At 39.2% G+C, this 8,810-nt stretch overlaps 1 pseudogene; it reads right to left on the reverse strand.

Moving 5' to 3' along the window:
• Positions 1-5,977, reverse strand: part of LOC101554568 (aldo-keto reductase family 1 member B1-like) — a 32,155-nt pseudogene extending 26,178 nt beyond the window's left edge.
• Between the last annotated feature and the right edge of the window lie 2,833 nt (positions 5,978-8,810).

Raw genomic sequence — 8,810 nt, forward strand, 5'->3', positions numbered from 1 at the left:
TCTCATTTGTATATGAGATCATATACAAATTACATTTTGTTCGAAAGGCAACCTCAAAATCACAAATGGGATTGCCAGGCAAGTTTCTGAAGCCAGATAAAAGTGAGAGAGAGAGAGAGAAGAGAGAGAGAGAGAGAGAGAGAGAGAGAGAGAGAGAGAGAGAGAGAGAAGAAAAGTACCTGTCATAGAGGAGGCAGACTGGGGGATGTGAGGGGAGTTATGGAAGGGAAACTGGGGATACTAGTGCTGGGAAATGTACACTGGTGAAGGGATAGATGTTAGAACACTGTATGACTGTAACCTAATCATGAACTTTGTAAGGGTCTGTCTCACAGTGATTCAATTTTTAAAACAATTTAAGTGATAAAAATGGAAAATAGAAATATGCAATCCAGGTAATTTTTGTTATGATCTTTAGAATGTACATGGGTTTTTAATTTATTAGGTGTCTGAACATTTTAAGCGTGAAGATAGAGATCAGACTCAAATGTTACAAATTGAAGTAAGCAATATAGCAGCAATCATTGAACTATAAATATATATATAAAGTCTATTTCACGAAGATTTTGTAACAGTAAAATCTTTTTCTACCTTCTCTTGTCCCAATGATAATTATATGTTTTCTATCCTTATGCATTTTAAAAGGTTGAAAAGATTTAAAAGATAAATACCACTTTGGAGTTCTCTCAACCACAAATTAAATAGGTATATTAGAACCGATTATTAGAAGTCATTATGATGTAATGGGCTATTTAATCGGCTGACGCATACAGTGCCTCTAAGACTCAGTTTCCTTCAGAATCAGCATGAGTAAAACAGCAAAATAACTAGCTCACAGGCTTGCTGAGCGACCAAAGTAAAATCTTCTGCAACCACACAGAGATGTAAAATATTGCCACAATGAAACAATGAAAAAGGGAGAGAAAATAAAATGCCAGGTAAAATGGTATGCATGCTATGCAAAGTAAATCAAAGATAGATATTTATTCTTTCTCTCTCTCCCTCTCTCTCTTTCTTCCTCTCCCTCTCCCCCTTCCTTTCCCTAACACACACACACACACACACACACACCCTATAATTGGACACCGTCACCTGATAGTCACAAAGAACATTATTTCAAAAAAAAAAGACTTCAAATTTCTAGAAACTTATTAATGTGTTCTAAACAATTTCAAATATCAGAGAAATACATGTAATGAAAACAAGAAACCATGTCAATTATGAACCCCGAGGAAACTTCAAGTAGATAAAATGAAGGTTGCTTTAAAGCAGAAGAAAATTCACTTAAGACAAACTCTTGCTCAAGGTAATAGTGCCGAAGAAAATAAAAGAAATGGTTCTAGAAAGCACCTAATGACTACAATTGAGAAAGAAAGAGAAATGAGATATGAGATATGAGGAGTGCTCTAACTTGGATCTATTTCTCACCAGGATGATTAGAACTCTATAAGTGAGGAGTTATGAGATGAACTAATCAGTTCTAAAATAGGGAGACTAACCTGAAATCTTACAGCTCATGAGCTCAGTCAACTGGAGAGAGAGGTCTCAGTACAGAGGAGCAGGATATATAGAGGTTAGATAGAAGCAACCTTGTACATTTAATTTCCTGAAGCTGCATCTTAAATGTGTCCTGAGGAAATGAAAATCACCTTGCCAAGTAGAAACAACTTAGGTCCTAGGTCTTTTTCTCTACCCTGAGTTTTCATGAATGAGGTAGACGTTTCTTTTAGGTACGGTTTGGGATTTTATGGGGTTTTTTTTGACTGTTTTGTGGGACTATAAAACCAAGCTCCGGAAGCACGTGGCTGAGACATCTTATATCCCTGGGCCACTTTCAGACAGCTCTCAGCATTTTGGGGTAGCTCTGTAGTCTCGTTGTTCATTGATTTGCTCGAGCGGGCACCAATAATATCTCTATTGTGAGACTTCTTGTTACTGTTTTTGGCATATCGAATACACCACAGGTAGCTTGCCAGGCTCTGCCGTGCAGGCAGGATACTCTCAGTAGCTTGCTGGGCTCTCCGAGAGGGATGGAGGAATGGAACCCAGGTCAGCCGCATGCAAGGCAAACGCCCTACCCGCTGTGCTATCGCTCCAGTCCATGATACACAAATATTCATAATTTTCCTTTGCACTGGTGATAAAGTATGTGACACTAAATTACATAAATTACTAGTAATAAAATTAACATGATAAAATATTTCGAAGATTTGCCTAATTTTGATCTACTCTCACCTGCTTGGAATAAATTTTACGTGTTCAGAATTAAAAGGTACGAATACCAAATTCAAAGCTTTTCCAGGGAAAAGAATAGCACCTCTACTTTTGTACCAAGGATCAAGAATTTTGATTTTTTTTTTTGTTTGTTTGTTTGTCTTGTTCTTGCTTGGGGCCATCACTGGCTGAGATCAGGACTTACTCCTCGTTCTGCACTCAGGGATCACTTTGGCAGGATTTGGGAGACCATACAGAGTGCTAGGGGTCAGACTCTGGTTGGACACACTAGCTCCCCGGCACCAAATTTTAATTGCTTTTATGCATTGTTTTTCTTCGACAGATAATTTTGTTTCAACAAAACTTTTTGCTGAACCCCATTAAGACATATTACTAACTAATCTCTAGTGCAATCTACTTCAATCAAGTATGTGACCAGCATAGAGACATTCAATACAATGTTTCCTTATTCCTGTTCTAAAATTTGGCTCAATGTTCTTCCATCAGTTATCTTAAAAGGCAAATTTTTGAATGAATAAGGTGATGTAATCTTGCATCATTTTTCATGAGACAATGTGATTTTTTTCCTCTCTTTAGAAAATAGCTGTCAGGTTAACAAAAAAAAAAATCAACCTAAAATTTATTTTTAACTCCAAATGTTGTCTTCTAAAAATTATGTAACGTATAATTACCAGTTAACAGCGACAGCTGAGTTTACTTCACTTATTTGGACAAATTCTTTTAACCACATTTTATAATGAACCAGTTCTTTTGTCCACTTTTTACATCTCTGTCTCAAAATGTACCCTATCCCCTCCTCTTCCTTCCTCCTCCATTCTTCCTACAGAAGGTCATGTCACTTCTTTACAAATCAGAATAAATTTAGGCTCATTTTAGTTATTACTGAATAAAATCTGTTTTCACCACTTTGATATAGGACTTACTTATTTTTGACAGTTCTCATATACCACCCCCAGGCAAATGTAGTCAATCTCTTTTGAGTCTCTGCATCAAATCTTTCACCCAACCCAAATTCTTATCTCTGTCCTTCTCCTTCCTCCCCATAAGTCTGTAGGTCTCCCCAACTGTACCAATGGAGTAACCTCCTTATGTCTCTCTACTTCAAATCTATCTCCCAGCCTTCTTCCTCCCAAAGAATAGGTGGCATCATATCACCTCTCTTCAAAAACTCCTGCTGTGTTGACAAGCTAATTGGCATTCCGCATTCTACACTGGTTGGTCTAAACCTCAGTTCATTTATATCCTGAACATGCCAAGGGAATGCAGGGACAGAAAGGAACAAGTCTCCCACACTCTGCAGCGCAGCCCCTTAGGCAAAGGCAGCTTCACAGACATCAAATTCACTGCGTTGTCAGCCATTCAGGAAAAACCTCGGTCCTATCCTAGCCTTTGCCTGAAAAGATTTCAAATAAGTATCTTTGTCTCCTGAAACAGCCCAGAAGTCTCAGGAAACAGTGCCTACCTTAAGTAAAAATTTTTGTTTTGTGTCTTCACTCTTTGGATTTGCACAAGCAGGGCGGGGAGCGGGGGAGAGGGGACAAAATGATGGCACTGACAACCAGTGTCTATAAGTGTATTCTCTAGAGAATCTTCTTACTGAGTTGCTCTGTGTATTTCTCTTTTAATCTTTTTCATGCCCTAACCGTCAGGCAGTACTGCCATTATTCTCATTCAACAGATAAATAAATTAAAATTTAACAGGGATCTGTGTCATGCGCTACTCAGGCCAGGAATTACCTAGGCCACAACCCAGCCATGATCGGGGGACCATGTGGTGCTGGAGACTGAGATAATTACATGTATGCCATGTGCCTTAACTATCTCTCTAATCCCAAACAGCCATTTTTAAGCATCTACCATTCCATCTGAGTCTCCAGGCCATTTCTCATAAAACATCAACAATGATCCTTTCGCCATTCTAGGAATCTTCCTCTGGGCCGGGGGCCAGTAAATCTAAAACGAAATAAAAACAGTACTCAGAGACAAATCTGGGCTGACAGACAACTCTCATTTAACATCATAGTCTCAATAGGCTCTCTCAAATTATCAAAATATATTTCAAATAGTTAAATATGTAAAATAAATAATAAAATATGTATTTGGGGGAAAATCAATTAAAAACCTGGAAGAAAGTGGTGGCATATTTTTCTAACTTCTTTTTAAAATATTATTGCCTAAACCTAGCTGTAGCATTTAAGAAAGAACAAAGGAAAATATTGAAGGATTTATGTGCAAAAAAATTTAAAACCTCTGTACATAAAACGCAACTAAAATACAAAGACAAACAACAGACTGAACAATGCTTGCAGGAAATAAGACAAGGGTAAATGTTCTTATTAAACAAAGAGAGTATGCTAAGAGATAAGAACATTAAAATAAATGGTAACCAGCAGGAGATTTACAAAAGAGAAACTACAACCTGTAAACTAACATGTTGGAGAAAGCTCAGCCATAAAAAAAACAAGTAACTGTAAATAATATTATGTTACCAGCTTTCATATAATTAATAAAATATTTTAAATTATGTTTAATACTCTGAGCATGTGACAAAATCAGTTCTCCTACCTTTTTCTGGAGAGAATATAAATTGATAGAGACAGACTTCTGAAAAGAAATTTGGCAATATTCTACAGCTCTTTGTAAAGTCTTAAAGTTAGGCCAGTAATCTTACTTCAAAAGAGCCTGAATTGAGAAGCCAGCCACTCAAGTTTTGTAGGTAGCAGTTAAACAAGGAAACTTTAAAAAAAACTTTAAAAACTTTAAAAGAGGCAGTAGCAAACAAGTAGGTCTCCACACACTCATACCACAATCTTAAAAATTTACATAAAAGACCTTACTGGGTTCAGTCATGGAAACAGTTCAGATGGCCTCAACAATAGGAAAGCATTATTGTCATTCTTTGCTTAATGACATGCAAGCAGCAGTAGATAGTATATACAACAGTGATCCCACAGGCTAAACTGCATTGCCTGGATATATAGTAGGCTATTCCATCAGATTGGTATAATTGTACTGTTCAAAATTTTCACAGCAAGATCACCGACTGATGCATTTCTCATACTGTATCCCTTGAGTGATGCACTAAATGATGCATGATTTTAATCTCTTTAGGTTACATCCTGTGGTTCTCTCTTTTAAGTTCCCTCCTGGAAATAGTGCTTAATGTGGGAATAGTGGACTAAATATGCATTCCAAGAAAAGAAGAGGGGACCAAGCACTCTCCAGTTACCCTACTCCGTTACTGGGTCAAAGAGTAGACACACCTTCCCAATGGCCTCCTCCAACAGGCCTCACTTTGAAGAAGTACAGGCACACTGCGTCTGAGGTCATCTCATCAACAAGGAACACCAACCTTTTCTGATCCCAAGGGCTTCTTATTTCCTGTCAATTTGTTCTATCCATACTTTAATGGAAATTTTGATGAATGTATACTTAAGCAAATACTAGGGAAGACATAATTTATTTTAGCAAAGGAATGAATGGCCAGAAAAAGGCAGTGCAAAGCACTCAAACTCAAGCAAAAACATATACATATATATTACGCATCATAATTTTTAATGCATTACATTTGAAGATTTAAGAAAAGACATTGAAAAGTTTGTCAATAAAAATACAGGACGAGGGGATTGTTAGAAGTATGTTCCTGCCTATACCCTTTCCCCTCGACCCTCCGTACCTCCTGCTGCTCAAGGACAAAATTAGAAGAGGGTCCTGCTCCTTTCTGCCTGGGGTCATTGGCCATTCAAGGTCTGTGATGCCAGAGTCCATGACGAATGCCTCCCATCACATTGTCTATCATCTTGCACAACTCTGTGCCCTCACTGTCGCAAACATGGGGTCCTGGTTCCTTATCACTTCCCACACTGCTATCAGTCACGTGTGTTCTTAGTTTGTTCCAACTACTATAGCAAAAGAACAGTGACTGCATCATCTAACTTATATCCCAGTTCTGAACAAAAGTCCAAGAACAAGGCACCAACAGATTCTGCAGCTAGAGGGACAGACTTCTTTCTTCAATCTCATCCAATAGCACCAAAGTTGTAGCTAATTTTATGTGCCGTAATCCATTTTTAATTCATCCTTTCTTCAACTTTTGATGACAATATGGAAAGAGCAAAGGAGCTTTCTTGGCCCAAGAAAAGCCTTGGCCCTTTATAAAGACACTAACCCCATTCAATTGTAATTACACCCTCATGGCTTAATCACTTCCGAAAAACGATGATACCACTGGAGATACCATTGGTTCCAATGAAGAAAAAGATAAGAAAAATGGACAGAAGTAGCAAACATAAGATAATGGAAACAAGATGCAGAAGTTCTTCTAAACTTCATTTAAATTCTTTTAGGTAATCATGTACATACATCTATATAATTATTTTTTTTAATTCCTTGCCCAAATTTAAGATTTATTTTAAGCAAAATTAATTTTATTAACTGTAGGATGACATTACTTTGTCCTCTCCCCCTTGGCATGAGTAGCTTGTCCCGGTTTTTCCCGGAGTTTAGGCTTACCCTAGTCTCACCCGTTAAGGTGTTCCCGAATCTCTCCCATCCCTTTGTTTAGCTATAATCACTTCTCTATGCTCTCTTCCCCAAAACAGTTAATCCTCGGCTTTCCCTTAATCTGACTCTGCTAATTTGTAAGGTCAGACCTTCCTAGGACACTGAATATTATATAACTTTGCCTTTCTCCCCTCTTTATGCCTTTTGAATAATTTACTTTAAAGCAATGTCTTTTTTGTATAGACACAAGAAGACAATATTATGTTTTTGTAACTTGGGACTTAATTGGCTTCAAATATTATTCCCTCCCAGGCATCTGCTTTCTCCACTTATGCCTCAGTTGCCCTCAGTTCCTAGCACCCCAAAAGCAGGGTCTCGACAAGGGATGGGATGGATCCAGGGCAAGCGGTGAGTTATGTGCTACCCTGGCATCGAGATGGGCCTGGCCAAAGTGCCTAATTCTTAACTATAAGTTAAGAGCTTGATCGTAGACAAATGCTGTCATGATCCCAAAGTAATGATGAGACTAGGACCCTGCTAGGGATAGGAAAGACTGATCTGGCCTGAGCACTGTAGTCTGAGATTGAGATGGCCCCAGGAGAGCAATTCTATAAGCTTTAATGCATCTCTTATTGTGTCCATACAAAACAATTAATATTATGAATTCTTATATGTTTGCTGGCTGAGGAGAAGAGAAACACACTCATGGGACTCCGTCCTTGAGTGGATCCTCCTGCTGAGAGAGAATTAAGTCCTAGGAGAAGCATTCCCTAAGGGAAAGGAACCTCAACCCTATTGATGGTGACCACACCTAGGTGTACACCCCAACCCCCTCATGCTGGGGAGATTTAACTAGGCTGTAAGAGTGGGTTGGGGGGGCCAGATCCAGAGATCCAGAGAGAGATCGAGAGCCGGGAGAGAAGCAGAGAGAGAGAATGAAATAAACTGATCGAGCAACCAGTTGGCCTTCTTCCTTCTGTCGCCTGCCCTTGATGGACAGCACACACAGCGGTTCCAGAGCACCTAACGTGGGCGGTGAGACAGAGCCGCTCGGAGAGCCCTCGAGTGCACGCGCCCCTCAGAGAGCCTTAGTTTTTTACAATTAACTAATTTCATAATAAAATTTTTTTATTTTTATTTTAATGCCAAATCCTTGTTTCTATTCCTGCATGCAGGTAACTAATTATTACCAGGGAATCCAACAGGGCAGATAGAAATTCCGAATGTTAAACCATCCTTGCATCCCTGGGATGAATCCCACTTGGTCGTGATGTATGATCTTTTTGATGAGTTGTTGGATCCTATTTGCTAGTATTTTGTTGTGGATCTTCGCATCGGTGTTCATCAGGGAAATTGGTCTGTAATTTTCTTTCTTAGTGGTGTCTTTGTTTGCTTTTGGTATTAGGGAGATATGTGCTTCATAGAAACTGTTTGGGAGAGTTCCTGTTTTTTCAATTTCCTGGAAAAGTTTGAGGAAAACAGGCAATAGGTCTTCTTTAAATGTTTGGAAAAATTCGCCAGTGAAACCAGGGCAGATAGAAATTCCTATTAATTCACTCATACATCACTATAAATTGGTTTTCTACATTCATCAGAGAAATACTTAGGAGTGAAATTGTTATGTTACTGTCGCACTGTCATCCCATTGCTCATCGATTTGCTGGAGAAGGCACCAATAACGTCTCCATTGTGAGACTTGTTGTTACTGTTTTTGGCATATCAAATACGCCACGGGTAGCTTACCAGGCTCTGCCATGTGGGCGGGACACTATCAGTAGCTTGCCGGGCTCTCCGAGAGGAACAGAGGAATCGAATCCGGGTCGGCCATGTGCAAGGCAAATGCCCTGCCTGCTGTGCTATTGCTCCATGTTATTATATGGGAGTTAGACTGGAGCGATAGCACAGTGGGTAGGGTGTTTGCCTTGCACGAGGCCGACCCCAGTTCGATTCCTCCGTTCCTCTCAGAGAGCCCAGCAAGCTACCAAGAGTATCCCACACTCACGGCAGAGCCTGACAAGCTACCTGTGGTGTATTTAATATGCCAAAAACAGTAACAACAAGTCTCACAATGG

The sequence above is a fragment of the Sorex araneus genome, chromosome 11 (genome assembly GCF_027595985.1).
Source record: "Sorex araneus isolate mSorAra2 chromosome 11, mSorAra2.pri, whole genome shotgun sequence".
NCBI classification, from domain to species: Eukaryota; Metazoa; Chordata; class Mammalia; order Eulipotyphla; family Soricidae; genus Sorex; species Sorex araneus.